Source organism: Chanodichthys erythropterus, chromosome 6, assembly GCF_024489055.1.
Source record: "Chanodichthys erythropterus isolate Z2021 chromosome 6, ASM2448905v1, whole genome shotgun sequence".
In the NCBI taxonomy this organism is placed as follows: Eukaryota; Metazoa; Chordata; class Actinopteri; order Cypriniformes; family Xenocyprididae; genus Chanodichthys; species Chanodichthys erythropterus.
Genome location: NC_090226.1, coordinates 29,319,208 through 29,331,621, shown reverse-complemented (window position 1 = coordinate 29,331,621; position 12,414 = coordinate 29,319,208). Strand labels below are relative to the sequence as shown.

The 12,414-nt window shown below is 45.9% G+C and overlaps 23 non-coding genes across 23 annotated transcripts; 18 read left to right on the top strand and 5 right to left on the bottom strand.

The window, feature by feature from the left end:
• Nucleotides 1-282: 282 nt before the first annotated feature.
• LOC137021883 (U4 spliceosomal RNA) lies at nt 283-423 on the bottom strand. The gene has a single exon (XR_010895375.1). It is a non-coding gene; the product is annotated as a U4 spliceosomal RNA (small nuclear RNA).
• Nucleotides 424-1,075: 652 nt separating this feature from the next.
• trnas-gcu (transfer RNA serine (anticodon GCU)) lies at nt 1,076-1,157 on the top strand. Its single transcript has one exon. It is a non-coding gene; the product is annotated as a tRNA-Ser (tRNA).
• Nucleotides 1,158-1,292: 135 nt separating this feature from the next.
• Nucleotides 1,293-1,374, top strand: trnas-gcu (transfer RNA serine (anticodon GCU)). The gene has a single exon. It is a non-coding gene; the product is annotated as a tRNA-Ser (tRNA).
• Nucleotides 1,375-1,662: 288 nt separating this feature from the next.
• trnas-gcu (transfer RNA serine (anticodon GCU)) lies at nt 1,663-1,744 on the top strand. The gene has a single exon. It is a non-coding gene; the product is annotated as a tRNA-Ser (tRNA).
• A 135-nt stretch (nt 1,745-1,879) lies between these two features.
• Nucleotides 1,880-1,961, top strand: trnas-gcu (transfer RNA serine (anticodon GCU)). The gene has a single exon. It is a non-coding gene; the product is annotated as a tRNA-Ser (tRNA).
• A 135-nt stretch (nt 1,962-2,096) lies between these two features.
• On the top strand, nt 2,097-2,178 carry trnas-gcu (transfer RNA serine (anticodon GCU)). Its single transcript has one exon. It is a non-coding gene; the product is annotated as a tRNA-Ser (tRNA).
• A 1,179-nt stretch (nt 2,179-3,357) lies between these two features.
• On the bottom strand, nt 3,358-3,498 carry LOC137021882 (U4 spliceosomal RNA). Its single transcript, XR_010895374.1, has one exon. It is a non-coding gene; the product is annotated as a U4 spliceosomal RNA (small nuclear RNA).
• Nucleotides 3,499-4,150: 652 nt separating this feature from the next.
• trnas-gcu (transfer RNA serine (anticodon GCU)) lies at nt 4,151-4,232 on the top strand. The gene has a single exon. It is a non-coding gene; the product is annotated as a tRNA-Ser (tRNA).
• A 135-nt stretch (nt 4,233-4,367) lies between these two features.
• trnas-gcu (transfer RNA serine (anticodon GCU)) lies at nt 4,368-4,449 on the top strand. Its single transcript has one exon. It is a non-coding gene; the product is annotated as a tRNA-Ser (tRNA).
• Nucleotides 4,450-4,737: 288 nt separating this feature from the next.
• Nucleotides 4,738-4,819, top strand: trnas-gcu (transfer RNA serine (anticodon GCU)). The gene has a single exon. It is a non-coding gene; the product is annotated as a tRNA-Ser (tRNA).
• A 135-nt stretch (nt 4,820-4,954) lies between these two features.
• On the top strand, nt 4,955-5,036 carry trnas-gcu (transfer RNA serine (anticodon GCU)). Its single transcript has one exon. It is a non-coding gene; the product is annotated as a tRNA-Ser (tRNA).
• A 135-nt stretch (nt 5,037-5,171) lies between these two features.
• On the top strand, nt 5,172-5,253 carry trnas-gcu (transfer RNA serine (anticodon GCU)). Its single transcript has one exon. It is a non-coding gene; the product is annotated as a tRNA-Ser (tRNA).
• Nucleotides 5,254-6,432: 1,179 nt separating this feature from the next.
• LOC137021881 (U4 spliceosomal RNA) lies at nt 6,433-6,573 on the bottom strand. The gene has a single exon (XR_010895373.1). It is a non-coding gene; the product is annotated as a U4 spliceosomal RNA (small nuclear RNA).
• Nucleotides 6,574-7,224: 651 nt separating this feature from the next.
• trnas-gcu (transfer RNA serine (anticodon GCU)) lies at nt 7,225-7,306 on the top strand. The gene has a single exon. It is a non-coding gene; the product is annotated as a tRNA-Ser (tRNA).
• Nucleotides 7,307-7,441: 135 nt separating this feature from the next.
• Nucleotides 7,442-7,523, top strand: trnas-gcu (transfer RNA serine (anticodon GCU)). The gene has a single exon. It is a non-coding gene; the product is annotated as a tRNA-Ser (tRNA).
• A 288-nt stretch (nt 7,524-7,811) lies between these two features.
• Nucleotides 7,812-7,893, top strand: trnas-gcu (transfer RNA serine (anticodon GCU)). The gene has a single exon. It is a non-coding gene; the product is annotated as a tRNA-Ser (tRNA).
• A 135-nt stretch (nt 7,894-8,028) lies between these two features.
• On the top strand, nt 8,029-8,110 carry trnas-gcu (transfer RNA serine (anticodon GCU)). The gene has a single exon. It is a non-coding gene; the product is annotated as a tRNA-Ser (tRNA).
• A 135-nt stretch (nt 8,111-8,245) lies between these two features.
• trnas-gcu (transfer RNA serine (anticodon GCU)) lies at nt 8,246-8,327 on the top strand. Its single transcript has one exon. It is a non-coding gene; the product is annotated as a tRNA-Ser (tRNA).
• Nucleotides 8,328-9,506: 1,179 nt separating this feature from the next.
• On the bottom strand, nt 9,507-9,647 carry LOC137021880 (U4 spliceosomal RNA). The gene has a single exon (XR_010895372.1). It is a non-coding gene; the product is annotated as a U4 spliceosomal RNA (small nuclear RNA).
• A 652-nt stretch (nt 9,648-10,299) lies between these two features.
• Nucleotides 10,300-10,381, top strand: trnas-gcu (transfer RNA serine (anticodon GCU)). Its single transcript has one exon. It is a non-coding gene; the product is annotated as a tRNA-Ser (tRNA).
• A 288-nt stretch (nt 10,382-10,669) lies between these two features.
• Nucleotides 10,670-10,751, top strand: trnas-gcu (transfer RNA serine (anticodon GCU)). Its single transcript has one exon. It is a non-coding gene; the product is annotated as a tRNA-Ser (tRNA).
• A 135-nt stretch (nt 10,752-10,886) lies between these two features.
• On the top strand, nt 10,887-10,968 carry trnas-gcu (transfer RNA serine (anticodon GCU)). The gene has a single exon. It is a non-coding gene; the product is annotated as a tRNA-Ser (tRNA).
• A 1,179-nt stretch (nt 10,969-12,147) lies between these two features.
• LOC137021879 (U4 spliceosomal RNA) lies at nt 12,148-12,288 on the bottom strand. The gene has a single exon (XR_010895371.1). It is a non-coding gene; the product is annotated as a U4 spliceosomal RNA (small nuclear RNA).
• Nucleotides 12,289-12,414: the final 126 nt, after the last annotated feature.

The following is a 12,414-nucleotide window of genomic DNA, read 5'->3' as shown; positions in this document are numbered from 1 at the left end:
TAATTTCTCCAATCACAGTTTACGACACGTCATGGGGCTCTTTGACTGAATCACATTTTAATAATAGCTGCAGAAAAGCTGTGTTCATATCTGAAAACATTGTTGAGATCAAGATCAATACAACATGCAAGCTGGTGCTTGCATATGACCATAAAGAACACAAAGACTCTCCAAGTGCGCTCTGAGACAGACCTTCACCAGACGTGAGCTTTTGCCACCTTAGCAAAAACAACACGTGAAAGAAACCAAAACACAACCGCTTATTTTCAACAAGTTATTAAGCCTCCTAAGAGGCCGACAAAAATTGCCAAGGCTGACTGTATTTCAAGTCATCCCGGCGGGGTATTGGGTAAAGTTTTCAACCAGCAATGATCACGCCTCGGATAAACCTCATAGGCTACGATATTGCCTCTGCGAAAGAATAGCGGCGAAAGTCGCAACGTCTTCCGTGCACCTATCTGCACGTGGAACGACAGGGTGGTAAGAAGCTTTAAACTGCCATCCAATCAGCATTTTGGCACGGATGGATGAATGGTGTGTCTACGAAACAGACAAGCGATGTGCACAAAAAGGTTTATTCCTTGTACTCTCTTCACTCAAAGAAAAAAGTGTGCTATTTCCGTAAATCTGGGGGGAGAGAATTATGGGTATCCTGGCAGCAAAGGGGCGGAGTCATAACCCTCAATCTCCAAGAACATGTTTGAGATCGGGATCGATTCAACGAGCCCCCTACAAGGTCGGGAAGGATAATGAAGAGTGCAAGGACACTGCAAACATATTCTGAGGGAGGTCCAATGCCAGCTTTGTTACCTTTTTCTAGAGTCTGGCGTTCTCTCTAGGTTCTTTCCAACAAAGCAGAAGCAGGACACAAAAGAAACATAAGCACATCTCCCTCTTTCAAAACAATTGTGAGTCTCCTAACCCATAAAACCCAATGCTCCTTGCAGGTCAGTCGGAGGCTTACCTCTCGCATCTCCCCAACCATTTACAACACATTATGGTGAACTTTGTCTCCGTCCTGTTAATGAGAGTGGCTGAAAAGCACCTCAATGCCACTTCCGGCAGCTGAGGGTGTGACGAGGTGGCCGAGTGGTTAAGGCGATGGACTGCTAATCCATTGTGCTCTGCACGCGTGGGTTCGAATCCCATCCTCGTCGTTCGATGGCTTTAGTGTTTCGGAGAGCCCAGTGCACCTGGCATAGCCGCTCGAAGGACCTTGCTGCCAACTTTAACGTCGTCATACGTTAGTTGCAGAAAAACACCACAGCCAAATTTCAGTCAGATTGTGAAGTGACGAGGTGGCTGAGTGGTTAAGGCGATGGACTGCTAATCCATTGTGCTCTGCATGCGTTGGTTTGAATCCCATCCTCGTCGTTTGATGGCTTTAGTGCTTGGAGAGCCTAGTGCACCTGGCACCTACCAACTTTAATGTCATCAGGAGATTGCGAGACGAGGTGGCTGAGTGGTTAAGGCGATGGACTAATCCATTTTGCACTGCACGCGTGGGTTCGAATCCCATCCTCGTCGTTTGATGGCTTTAGTGCTCGAGAGAGCACAGTGCGTCTGGAAAAAGCTGCTCGAAGTTTCTTGCTGCCAACTTTAACGCCGTCATACTAAAGATAGATGCAGAAAGCCCAGCTTCGAGCTGCTAGGCGGTCGAGAGACGAGGTGGCCGAGTGGTTAAGGCGATGGACTGCTAATCCCTTGTGCTCTGCACGCGTGGGTTCGAATCCCTTCCTCGTTGTTTGATGGCATTAGTGCTCGAGAGAGCACAGTGCGTCTGGAAAAAGCTGCTCGAAGTTTCTTGCTGCCAACTTTAACGGCGTCATATTAAAGATAGCTGCAGAAAGCCCAGCTTCGAGCTGCTAGGCGATCGAGAGACGAGGTGGCCGAGTGGTTAAGGCGATGGACTGCTAATCCATTGTGCTCTGCACGCGTGGGTTCGAATCCCATCCTCGTCGTTTGATGGCTTTAGTGCTCGAGAGAGCACAGTGCGTCTGGAAAAAGCTGCTCGAAGTTTCTTGCTGCCAACTTTAACGCCGTCATACTAAAGATAGCTGCAGAAAGCCCAGCTTCGAGCTGCTGGGCAATCGAGAGACGAGGTGGCCGAGTGGTTAAGGCGATGGACTGCTAATCCATTGTGCTCTGCACGCGTGGGTTCGAATCCCATCCTCGTCGTGTGATGGCTTTAGCGTTTTGGAGAGCCTAGTGCACCTGGCACCTGCCAACTTTAATGTCGTCAGGAGATTGCGAGACGAGGTGGCTGAGTGGTTAAGGCGATGGACTAATCCATTTTGCTCTGCACGCGTGGGTTCGAATCCCATCCTCGTCGCTAGAGGTCTTTAGCCTCCAGGAGAGCCTAGTGAACAGGTCGACTGCAGCCATGCTGCTCGCATCTTTCCAACTGTTTACGACTATTGGTGAGCGATTTCGAAAGACTGTTTCGTGAAATATTGAAACCTTTACAAATCTTTTGTTTTGATTCAGTCGATCGGAGCGTGCATCAAGCTGCCAAAGTCACATGGTTTCAGTAAAAGAGTCTTTGTTACGACATAACTGTTTCAAAACGTTTTGAATTTTTAATGGCTCACCGCTGGGGACCATCTCTGCGAACCCATGAATCATGCAAATTCACTGAGAACCACTGAACAAGTGCCTATGGTTTTTACATGATCTCTGATCAGTTTTATATATTTGTGGAAGTTTTAATAAGACATTGGTATAATTAGAAAGAATAATAGTAGCCAATAGTATTTTATTGGCCTGTTTAGCTGAGCCATCCATGGAACAAACAAAACAAGACCTGAAAATTGATAAAAGAACACATATTACACAGACACTTGAAATGTAATAATATTAGATTATAAGTTAATTGCATTTGATAGATTTTACTTCCAATAAAACATTTGCAATGTGTTTGTAAAAGGTTTTTTATGCATGTTTGGCCTGAGTTTTTGTTGCATTTACACTGCTCTGACCAGCAGATGTCACCAGCGTGTGGCGTTTCAAACGCTTGGAAACAGTGAATCATTTTGCAAAACAATTTGTTCAATTGATCCCAAACTTTGAAAAGCTTAATTTCTCCAATCACAGTTTACGACACGTCATGGGGCTCTTTGACTGAATCACATTTTAATAATAGCTGCAGAAAAGCTGTGTTCATATCTGAAAACATTGTTGAGATCAAGATCAATACAACATGCAAGCTGGTGCTTGCATATGACCATAAAGAACACAAAGACTCTCCAAGTGCGCTCTGAGACAGACCTTCACCAGACGTGAGCTTTTGCCACCTTAGCAAAAACAACACGTGAAAGAAACCAAAACACAACCGCTTATTTTCAACAAGTTATTAAGCCTCCTAAGAGGCCGACAAAAATTGCCAAGGCTGACTGTATTTCAAGTCATCCCGGCGGGGTATTGGGTAAAGTTTTCAACCAGCAATGATCACGCCTCGGATAAACCTCATAGGCTACGATATTGCCTCTGCGAAAGAATAGCGGCGAAAGTCGCAACGTCTTCCGTGCACCTATCTGCACGTGGAACGACAGGGTGGTAAGAAGCTTTAAACTGCCATCCAATCAGCATTTTGGCACGGATGGATGAATGGTGTGTCTACGAAACAGACAAGCGATGTGCACAAAAAGGTTTATTCCTTGTACTCTCTTCACTCAAAGAAAAAAGTGTGCTATTTCCGTAAATCTGGGGGGAGAGAATTATGGGTATCCTGGCAGCAAAGGGGCGGAGTCATAACCCTCAATCTCCAAGAACATGTTTGAGATCGGGATCGATTCAACGAGCCCCCTACAAGGTCGGGAAGGATAATGAAGAGTGCAAGGACACTGCAAACATATTCTGAGGGAGGTCCAATGCCAGCTTTGTTACCTTTTTCTAGAGTCTGGCGTTCTCTCTAGGTTCTTTCCAACAAAGCAGAAGCAGGACACAAAAGAAACATAAGCACATCTCCCTCTTTCAAAACAATTGTGAGTCTCCTAACCCATAAAACCCAATGCTCCTTGCAGGTCAGTCGGAGGCTTACCTCTCGCATCTCCCCAACCATTTACAACACATTATGGTGAACTTTGTCTCCGTCCTGTTAATGAGAGTGGCTGAAAAGCACCTCAATGCCACTTCCGGCAGCTGAGGGTGTGACGAGGTGGCCGAGTGGTTAAGGCGATGGACTGCTAATCCATTGTGCTCTGCACGCGTGGGTTCGAATCCCATCCTCGTCGTTCGATGGCTTTAGTGTTTCGGAGAGCCCAGTGCACCTGGCATAGCCGCTCGAAGGACCTTGCTGCCAACTTTAACGTCGTCATACGTTAGTTGCAGAAAAACACCACAGCCAAATTTCAGTCAGATTGTGAAGTGACGAGGTGGCTGAGTGGTTAAGGCGATGGACTGCTAATCCATTGTGCTCTGCATGCGTTGGTTTGAATCCCATCCTCGTCGTTTGATGGCTTTAGTGCTTGGAGAGCCTAGTGCACCTGGCACCTACCAACTTTAATGTCATCAGGAGATTGCGAGACGAGGTGGCTGAGTGGTTAAGGCGATGGACTAATCCATTTTGCACTGCACGCGTGGGTTCGAATCCCATCCTCGTCGTTTGATGGCTTTAGTGCTCGAGAGAGCACAGTGCGTCTGGAAAAAGCTGCTCGAAGTTTCTTGCTGCCAACTTTAACGCCGTCATACTAAAGATAGATGCAGAAAGCCCAGCTTCGAGCTGCTAGGCGGTCGAGAGACGAGGTGGCCGAGTGGTTAAGGCGATGGACTGCTAATCCCTTGTGCTCTGCACGCGTGGGTTCGAATCCCTTCCTCGTTGTTTGATGGCATTAGTGCTCGAGAGAGCACAGTGCGTCTGGAAAAAGCTGCTCGAAGTTTCTTGCTGCCAACTTTAACGGCGTCATATTAAAGATAGCTGCAGAAAGCCCAGCTTCGAGCTGCTAGGCGATCGAGAGACGAGGTGGCCGAGTGGTTAAGGCGATGGACTGCTAATCCATTGTGCTCTGCACGCGTGGGTTCGAATCCCATCCTCGTCGTTTGATGGCTTTAGTGCTCGAGAGAGCACAGTGCGTCTGGAAAAAGCTGCTCGAAGTTTCTTGCTGCCAACTTTAACGCCGTCATACTAAAGATAGCTGCAGAAAGCCCAGCTTCGAGCTGCTGGGCAATCGAGAGACGAGGTGGCCGAGTGGTTAAGGCGATGGACTGCTAATCCATTGTGCTCTGCACGCGTGGGTTCGAATCCCATCCTCGTCGTGTGATGGCTTTAGCGTTTTGGAGAGCCTAGTGCACCTGGCACCTGCCAACTTTAATGTCGTCAGGAGATTGCGAGACGAGGTGGCTGAGTGGTTAAGGCGATGGACTAATCCATTTTGCTCTGCACGCGTGGGTTCGAATCCCATCCTCGTCGCTAGAGGTCTTTAGCCTCCAGGAGAGCCTAGTGAACAGGTCGACTGCAGCCATGCTGCTCGCATCTTTCCAACTGTTTACGACTATTGGTGAGCGATTTCGAAAGACTGTTTCGTGAAATATTGAAACCTTTACAAATCTTTTGTTTTGATTCAGTCGATCGGAGCGTGCATCAAGCTGCCAAAGTCACATGGTTTCAGTAAAAGAGTCTTTGTTACGACATAACTGTTTCAAAACGTTTTGAATTTTTAATGGCTCACCGCTGGGGACCATCTCTGCGAACCCATGAATCATGCAAATTCACTGAGAACCACTGAACAAGTGCCTATGGTTTTTACATGATCTCTGATCAGTTTTATATATTTGTGGAAGTTTTAATAAGACATTGGTATAATTAGAAAGAATAATAGTAGCCAATAGTATTTTATTGGCCTGTTTAGCTGAGCCATCCATGGAACAAACAAAACAAGACCTGAAAATTGATAAAAGAACACATATTACACAGACACTTGAAATGTAATAATATTAGATTATAAGTTAATTGCATTTGATAGATTTTACTTCCAATAAAACATTTGCAATGTGTTTGTAAAAGGTTTTTTATGCATGTTTGGCCTGAGTTTTTGTTGCATTTACACTGCTCTGACCAGCAGATGTCACCAGCGTGTGGCGTTTCAAACGCTTGGAAACAGTGAATCATTTTGCAAAACAATTTGTTCAATTGATCCCAAACTTTGAAAAGCTTAATTTCTCCAATCACAGTTTACGACACGTCATGGGGCTCTTTGACTGAATCACATTTTAATAATAGCTGCAGAAAAGCTGTGTTCATATCTGAAAACATTGTTGAGATCAAGATCAATACAACATGCAAGCTGGTGCTTGCATATGACCATAAAGAACACAAAGACTCTCCAAGTGCGCTCTGAGACAGACCTTCACCAGACGTGAGCTTTTGCCACCTTAGCAAAAACAACACGTGAAAGAAACCAAAACACAACCGCTTATTTTCAACAAGTTATTAAGCCTCCTAAGAGGCCGACAAAAATTGCCAAGGCTGACTGTATTTCAAGTCATCCCGGCGGGGTATTGGGTAAAGTTTTCAACCAGCAATGATCACGCCTCGGATAAACCTCATAGGCTACGATATTGCCTCTGCGAAAGAATAGCGGCGAAAGTCGCAACGTCTTCCGTGCACCTATCTGCACGTGGAACGACAGGGTGGTAAGAAGCTTTAAACTGCCATCCAATCAGCATTTTGGCACGGATGGATGAATGGTGTGTCTACGAAACAGACAAGCGATGTGCACAAAAAGGTTTATTCCTTGTACTCTCTTCACTCAAAGAAAAAAGTGTGCTATTTCCGTAAATCTGGGGGAGAGAATTATGGGTATCCTGGCAGCAAAGGGGCGGAGTCATAACCCTCAATCTCCAAGAACATGTTTGAGATCGGGATCGATTCAACGAGCCCCCTACAAGGTCGGGAAGGATAATGAAGAGTGCAAGGACACTGCAAACATATTCTGAGGGAGGTCCAATGCCAGCTTTGTTACCTTTTTCTAGAGTCTGGCGTTCTCTCTAGGTTCTTTCCAACAAAGCAGAAGCAGGACACAAAAGAAACATAAGCACATCTCCCTCTTTCAAAACAATTGTGAGTCTCCTAACCCATAAAACCCAATGCTCCTTGCAGGTCAGTCGGAGGCTTACCTCTCGCATCTCCCCAACCATTTACAACACATTATGGTGAACTTTGTCTCCGTCCTGTTAATGAGAGTGGCTGAAAAGCACCTCAATGCCACTTCCGGCAGCTGAGGGTGTGACGAGGTGGCCGAGTGGTTAAGGCGATGGACTGCTAATCCATTGTGCTCTGCACGCGTGGGTTCGAATCCCATCCTCGTCGTTCGATGGCTTTAGTGTTTCGGAGAGCCCAGTGCACCTGGCATAGCCGCTCGAAGGACCTTGCTGCCAACTTTAACGTCGTCATACGTTAGTTGCAGAAAAACACCACAGCCAAATTTCAGTCAGATTGTGAAGTGACGAGGTGGCTGAGTGGTTAAGGCGATGGACTGCTAATCCATTGTGCTCTGCATGCGTTGGTTTGAATCCCATCCTCGTCGTTTGATGGCTTTAGTGCTTGGAGAGCCTAGTGCACCTGGCACCTACCAACTTTAATGTCATCAGGAGATTGCGAGACGAGGTGGCTGAGTGGTTAAGGCGATGGACTAATCCATTTTGCACTGCACGCGTGGGTTCGAATCCCATCCTCGTCGTTTGATGGCTTTAGTGCTCGAGAGAGCACAGTGCGTCTGGAAAAAGCTGCTCGAAGTTTCTTGCTGCCAACTTTAACGCCGTCATACTAAAGATAGATGCAGAAAGCCCAGCTTCGAGCTGCTAGGCGGTCGAGAGACGAGGTGGCCGAGTGGTTAAGGCGATGGACTGCTAATCCCTTGTGCTCTGCACGCGTGGGTTCGAATCCCTTCCTCGTTGTTTGATGGCATTAGTGCTCGAGAGAGCACAGTGCGTCTGGAAAAAGCTGCTCGAAGTTTCTTGCTGCCAACTTTAACGGCGTCATATTAAAGATAGCTGCAGAAAGCCCAGCTTCGAGCTGCTAGGCGATCGAGAGACGAGGTGGCCGAGTGGTTAAGGCGATGGACTGCTAATCCATTGTGCTCTGCACGCGTGGGTTCGAATCCCATCCTCGTCGTTTGATGGCTTTAGTGCTCGAGAGAGCACAGTGCGTCTGGAAAAAGCTGCTCGAAGTTTCTTGCTGCCAACTTTAACGCCGTCATACTAAAGATAGCTGCAGAAAGCCCAGCTTCGAGCTGCTGGGCAATCGAGAGACGAGGTGGCCGAGTGGTTAAGGCGATGGACTGCTAATCCATTGTGCTCTGCACGCGTGGGTTCGAATCCCATCCTCGTCGTGTGATGGCTTTAGCGTTTTGGAGAGCCTAGTGCACCTGGCACCTGCCAACTTTAATGTCGTCAGGAGATTGCGAGACGAGGTGGCTGAGTGGTTAAGGCGATGGACTAATCCATTTTGCTCTGCACGCGTGGGTTCGAATCCCATCCTCGTCGCTAGAGGTCTTTAGCCTCCAGGAGAGCCTAGTGAACAGGTCGACTGCAGCCATGCTGCTCGCATCTTTCCAACTGTTTACGACTATTGGTGAGCGATTTCGAAAGACTGTTTCGTGAAATATTGAAACCTTTACAAATCTTTTGTTTTGATTCAGTCGATCGGAGCGTGCATCAAGCTGCCAAAGTCACATGGTTTCAGTAAAAGAGTCTTTGTTACGACATAACTGTTTCAAAACGTTTTGAATTTTTAATGGCTCACCGCTGGGGACCATCTCTGCGAACCCATGAATCATGCAAATTCACTGAGAACCACTGAACAAGTGCCTATGGTTTTTACATGATCTCTGATCAGTTTTATATATTTGTGGAAGTTTTAATAAGACATTGGTATAATTAGAAAGAATAATAGTAGCCAATAGTATTTTATTGGCCTGTTTAGCTGAGCCATCCATGGAACAAACAAAACAAGACCTGAAAATTGATAAAAGAACACATATTACACAGACACTTGAAATGTAATAATATTAGATTATAAGTTAATTGCATTTGATAGATTTTACTTCCAATAAAACATTTGCAATGTGTTTGTAAAAGGTTTTTTATGCATGTTTGGCCTGAGTTTTTGTTGCATTTACACTGCTCTGACCAGCAGATGTCACCAGCGTGTGGCGTTTCAAACGCTTGGAAACAGTGAATCATTTTGCAAAACAATTTGTTCAATTGATCCCAAACTTTGAAAAGCTTAATTTCTCCAATCACAGTTTACGACACGTCATGGGGCTCTTTGACTGAATCACATTTTAATAATAGCTGCAGAAAAGCTGTGTTCATATCTGAAAACATTGTTGAGATCAAGATCAATACAACATGCAAGCTGGTGCTTGCATATGACCATAAAGAACACAAAGACTCTCCAAGTGCGCTCTGAGACAGACCTTCACCAGACGTGAGCTTTTGCCACCTTAGCAAAAACAACACGTGAAAGAAACCAAAACACAACCGCTTATTTTCAACAAGTTATTAAGCCTCCTAAGAGGCCGACAAAAATTGCCAAGGCTGACTGTATTTCAAGTCATCCCGGCGGGGTATTGGGTAAAGTTTTCAACCAGCAATGATCACGCCTCGGATAAACCTCATAGGCTACGATATTGCCTCTGCGAAAGAATAGCGGCGAAAGTCGCAACGTCTTCCGTGCACCTATCTGCACGTGGAACGACAGGGTGGTAAGAAGCTTTAAACTGCCATCCAATCAGCATTTTGGCACGGATGGATGAATGGTGTGTCTACGAAACAGACAAGCGATGTGCACAAAAAGGTTTATTCCTTGTACTCTCTTCACTCAAAGAAAAAAGTGTGCTATTTCCGTAAATCTGGGGGGAGAGAATTATGGGTATCCTGGCAGCAAAGGGGCGGAGTCATAACCCTCAATCTCCAAGAACATGTTTGAGATCGGGATCGATTCAACGAGCCCCCTACAAGGTCGGGAAGGATAATGAAGAGTGCAAGGACACTGCAAACATATTCTGAGGGAGGTCCAATGCCAGCTTTGTTACCTTTTTCTAGAGTCTGGCGTTCTCTCTAGGTTCTTTCCAACAAAGCAGAAGCAGGACACAAAAGAAACATAAGCACATCTCCCTCTTTCAAAACAATTGTGAGTCTCCTAACCCATAAAACCCAATGCTCCTTGCAGGTCAGTCGGAGGCTTACCTCTCGCATCTCCCCAACCATTTACAACACATTATGGTGAACTTTGTCTCCGTCCTGTTAATGAGAGTGGCTGAAAAGCACCTCAATGCCACTTCCGGCAGCTGAGGGTGTGACGAGGTGGCCGAGTGGTTAAGGCGATGGACTGCTAATCCATTGTGCTCTGCATGCGTTGGTTTGAATCCCATCCTCGTCGTTTGATGGCTTTAGTGCTTGGAGAGCCTAGTGCACCTGGCACCTACCAACTTTAATGTCATCAGGAGATTGCGAGACGAGGTGGCTGAGTGGTTAAGGCGATGGACTAATCCATTTTGCACTGCACGCGTGGGTTCGAATCCCATCCTCGTCGTTTGATGGCTTTAGTGCTCGAGAGAGCACAGTGCGTCTGGAAAAAGCTGCTCGAAGTTTCTTGCTGCCAACTTTAACGCCGTCATACTAAAGATAGATGCAGAAAGCCCAGCTTCGAGCTGCTAGGCGGTCGAGAGACGAGGTGGCCGAGTGGTTAAGGCGATGGACTGCTAATCCATTGTGCTCTGCACGCGTGGGTTCGAATCCCATCCTCGTCGTTTGATGGCTTTAGTGCTCGAGAGAGCACAGTGCGTCTGGAAAAAGCTGCTCGAAGTTTCTTGCTGCCAACTTTAACGCCGTCATACTAAAGATAGCTGCAGAAAGCCCAGCTTCGAGCTGCTGGGCAATCGAGAGACGAGGTGGCCGAGTGGTTAAGGCGATGGACTGCTAATCCATTGTGCTCTGCACGCGTGGGTTCGAATCCCATCCTCGTCGTGTGATGGCTTTAGCGTTTTGGAGAGCCTAGTGCACCTGGCACCTGCCAACTTTAATGTCGTCAGGAGATTGCGAGACGAGGTGGCTGAGTGGTTAAGGCGATGGACTAATCCATTTTGCTCTGCACGCGTGGGTTCGAATCCCATCCTCGTCGCTAGAGGTCTTTAGCCTCCAGGAGAGCCTAGTGAACAGGTCGACTGCAGCCATGCTGCTCGCATCTTTCCAACTGTTTACGACTATTGGTGAGCGATTTCGAAAGACTGTTTCGTGAAATATTGAAACCTTTACAAATCTTTTGTTTTGATTCAGTCGATCGGAGCGTGCATCAAGCTGCCAAAGTCACATGGTTTCAGTAAAAGAGTCTTTGTTACGACATAACTGTTTCAAAACGTTTTGAATTTTTAATGGCTCACCGCTGGGGACCATCTCTGCGAACCCATGAATCATGCAAATTCACTGAGAACCACTGAACAAGTGCCTATGGTTTTTACATGATCTCTGATCAGTTTTATATATTTGTGGAAGTTTTAATAAGACATTGGTATAATTAGAAAGAATAATAGTAGCCAATAGTATTTTATTGGCCTGTTTAGCTGAGCCATCCATGGAACAAACAAAACAAGACCTGAAAATTGATAAAAGAACACATATTACACAGACACTTGAAATGTAATAATATTAGATTATAAGTTAATTGCATTTGATAGATTTTACTTCCAATAAAACATTTGCAATGTGTTTGTAAAAGGTTTTTTATGCATGTTTGGCCTGAGTTTTTGTTGCATTTACACTGCTCTGACCAGCAGATGTCACCAGCGTGTGGCGTTTCAAACGCTTGGAAACAGTGAATCATTTTGCAAAACAATTTGTTCAATTGATCCCAAACTTTGAAAAGCTTAATTTCTCCAATCACAGTTTACGACACGTCATGGGGCTCTTTGACTGAATCACATTTTAATAATAGCTGCAGAAAAGCTGTGTTCATATCTGAAAACATTGTTGAGATCAAGATCAATACAACATGCAAGCTGGTGCTTGCATATGACCATAAAGAACACAAAGACTCTCCAAGTGCGCTCTGAGACAGACCTTCACCAGACGTGAGCTTTTGCCACCTTAGCAAAAACAACACGTGAAAGAAACCAAAACACAACCGCTTATTTTCAACAAGTTATTAAGCCTCCTAAGAGGCCGACAAAAATTGCCAAGGCTGACTGTATTTCAAGTCATCCCGGCGGGGTATTGGGTAAAGTTTTCAACCAGCAATGATCACGCCTCGGATAAACCTCATAGGCTACGATATTGCCTCTGCGAAAGAATAGCGGCGAAAGTCGCAACGTCTTCCGTGCACCTATCTGCACGTGGAACGACAGGGTGGTAAGAAGCTTTAAACTGCCATCCAATCAGCATTTTGGCACGGATGGATGAATGGTGTGTCTACGAAAC